The sequence below is a fragment of the Mixophyes fleayi genome, chromosome 7 (assembly GCF_038048845.1).
Source record: "Mixophyes fleayi isolate aMixFle1 chromosome 7, aMixFle1.hap1, whole genome shotgun sequence".
Lineage (NCBI taxonomy): Eukaryota > Metazoa > Chordata > Amphibia > Anura > Limnodynastidae > Mixophyes > Mixophyes fleayi.
The window spans coordinates 44069590-44072717 of record NC_134408.1 but is presented as its reverse complement, the minus strand read 5'-3'; the positions used below and the strand labels follow the sequence as shown (position 1 = coordinate 44072717).

Here is a 3128-nt window from a genome sequence, read left to right as displayed (position 1 = left end):
TACCGTAATGTTAAAGAGGGAGACAGAAGCTGCTTGGGGGTACTTAATTAAAAACATTATTACTGCCAGGGATAAATGTATTCAAGTGAAATGCATACTGGAGTCTATTCACATATTGCAATGCCAAGATGTATTCATATGTATAATTTTACTATTTTTAGGACTGTGATGATGATGATGACGAAGACCAATACATTTGGTTCTACGCGCCTCCCAGAGATAACTATGGTAAGTAAAGTAGTTATAACTCTGAAACTATACTAACCCCTTCTTGAAAGACCTGGCTCTGCCTCATTAAGTGGGAGAGCAATGGACACCCTTGTCTAATACCATTAGAGTGAAATTAGATGAAGGGTTAGTGTATATAGCTCTAATCAAGCAAACCATTGAATAACTTCAATTAAAAATAACATTATTAAAATATTATGTGCTTCTGAGAAACTGAAAAGTATAAGAAAAAACCAACACCAAAACTCTCCAGGCAATTGGAGAATTCATGACACCAGTATGACTTATTTTGCATTTTATCTACAGAACCAAAGAGATCCTGGTGGAGGCGCATTTTTAGGAGGAAGGTGAGTCAATAAACATCTGTACATTAGTTTTACACCTAGAACTATCCATTCACTGCAAAACATGTTCCAAATGTTGTGGAACTACATCACACAAAACCATTACACAATTACCAGCTGACTGAGGGCTGGATGAGAATTGTTAGAGTGTGTCTGTCTCTATCTACCTACCTACTCTGGCTGAGCGATAGGTCTGTAATAATAGTTTGAGTTTCTGCCAACACCCACCATCTATAGCCCACACCTCTGCTTACCCTACTCCACTGATGGCACTGCACCTTTATAGACTTATTTTATCTTCTGAATTAAATGTCATACACCTACAATGTCCTATAAAAAGTTTATAATGTTGGTTAAATTGTTTTCTCATATTAAAATGATGTTTGTTCTCTGCCCTGCATCATAGGAAACCTCCAAATACAAAGTAATGGAGGATGAGGAGAAGGAGACCAAATGCACCAAGTAGGTGACTTTCATAGCTCTAGAAAACTGTACTTTAAATTCACATGATTAGAGAAGCACAGTTAGGATGAGTCCCTGGAAAACACAAATTGCCATAAAACACAATTTACTATACACACCACAGTCACACTATAAGGCTATGCTCAGACTAAAGATGATTGAAATTGCAGATTTCACACAAATTGTGTATTTTAATAAGGTCATTTTGCAGGTGTTATTTTTCAGATATACAATTGCTGGAGTTTTGCTTCACAATTCTGCACTGTGGGCCTTATGTAGAGTCAGACATAATTTACACTAAATGCATAGACATAAATTATGTCCGTTTAAAAGACTTACTAAATATTCATAGCCACCTGTATCTTAATATACGTCCGACTCTGCATAGTATGCAAAATGCATATATTTTAATAAGACATATGCTTTTAATGTATGATAAGCTTTATGCATGATACACTTTAAGTGGACTGTATCATATGCTATGGGCCGTAAACCCAAGAAATACATTTAAAAAACAAAAACAAACAGGCCCTCCTCCCCCTCAAAAAAAACAAACTGTAGTACTGCGAGCCTAGGCTGGTATTGGCAAAATCTTGGCATTATGGCAGGGAAACCTGTAGAGTGGGGTCCCTTTGCCAAATACAAACCACGGTTCTGAATTCCATACAGCGATTGGGCTCACATAAAGAAGTCAGCCCCCCTTCCCCCTCGTGCTAATAGCGCAATGGCTCCTCCTACACCCCTGGTGCGGTGGGTGTTGGGTAACAAGTGATAAAAGAAAGAGGTCAGTTTTTCCATGGTGCACTACAGGCCACAGCATTCCCAGGCAGTGTTTGGGCATGTTGGCACTTGTAGTACTATAAGCGCCACATACCCATGGCTGCCAAGGTACGCTGGCACTTGATGAACCACAAGTGCCACAATGCCCTGGTATCCAGGGCACACTGGGACCTTTAGTGCACCAGAGAAAAATGTAGACACAATTTTAAAATACAGTACTAGCTCTGTTAAGAGCTTTGTCACAAATGAGCTATTAGCGTCTGTGCAGTAATATTTATAACCTGGGAATGTTCCACAACCTGACCACAGCCTATCACAAAATAATACACAAGATGGACACTATAATTTAGAATTTAGCTGATATACAGACACTTTTAAAAGCCAACCAAGTAGCTCATACATACAAATTTATATCAGAATAAGATCAGAGTTAAAGGAAAGACAGCAGGGCCATAACTAGGGCTGTTCCAGAGGTGCGACAGTCCAGGGCACAATGCTGAAGGGGGGGCGTATTTTAGGGATATTTTAGGTTAATATGGTTAAAATTTAAGGCTAGGGAAGCTGCAATTTTCCTTCTCGCCCGGGCACTATAATTTTAGGTTATGGCTCTGACACATATATGGTCAGTACTGGATTTCAGATCTGTAATTACCAAACTAAAATCCTCCGGAATTTTAAATTGCATAGGGTAAAAATCTAGGACAAATGTAAACACGTTCAAATCCCTTCCCAGTGTATATATGTAAGTCCTGCTAAAATGTTTGTATTGTGCACATGAGTCTTTTGACCGTTGTCACTTACCAGTTGTCTCTTCATTTTACAGGAAGAAGAACTGCTGCATTGCCATGTTAACGGCATGTTGGTGTATAAGCATCGAAGTGGAGGGAGAATAAGCAGACATCAGTGCCCTGCCTTTGGCATTGGCTGGGGATCCATCCTTGGTGGTGCTGTGGAGAGTACCTACCTTGTCCAGGTGTAAGCATGGGGATTAGCCAGCTGGCTATTCTCCATACTTCTCCATACTTACACCTGAACAAGATAGGTACTCTCCACAGCACCACCAACCTAATTCACTCCACCAGGATGGAAACCCTACCAATACAAAAAGGCAGGGTTTATAACATCAAAACCAGCTCTTCACTATCCCAACCTCCTTCACAACGAGTTGTCAATAAACTGATGACAAAAATCTGATATTGCCCAGTGCTGTTTAATCTCATAAAAATCGTTTGATTAAAAAAACAATAATGTGCATGTGATATAGTCAAAATTATATTGATACTTATATTCAACATGGCTTTTCCTCCAACATTA

General features: G+C 39.3%; 1 long non-coding RNA gene across 1 annotated transcript; it reads left to right on the top strand.

Moving 5' to 3' along the window:
* Positions 1–533: 533 nt before the first annotated feature.
* Positions 534–3128, top strand: LOC142098694 (uncharacterized). Its single transcript, XR_012678400.1, has 3 exons — positions 534–575; positions 979–1034; positions 2638–3128. It is a non-coding gene; the product is annotated as an uncharacterized LOC142098694 (long non-coding RNA).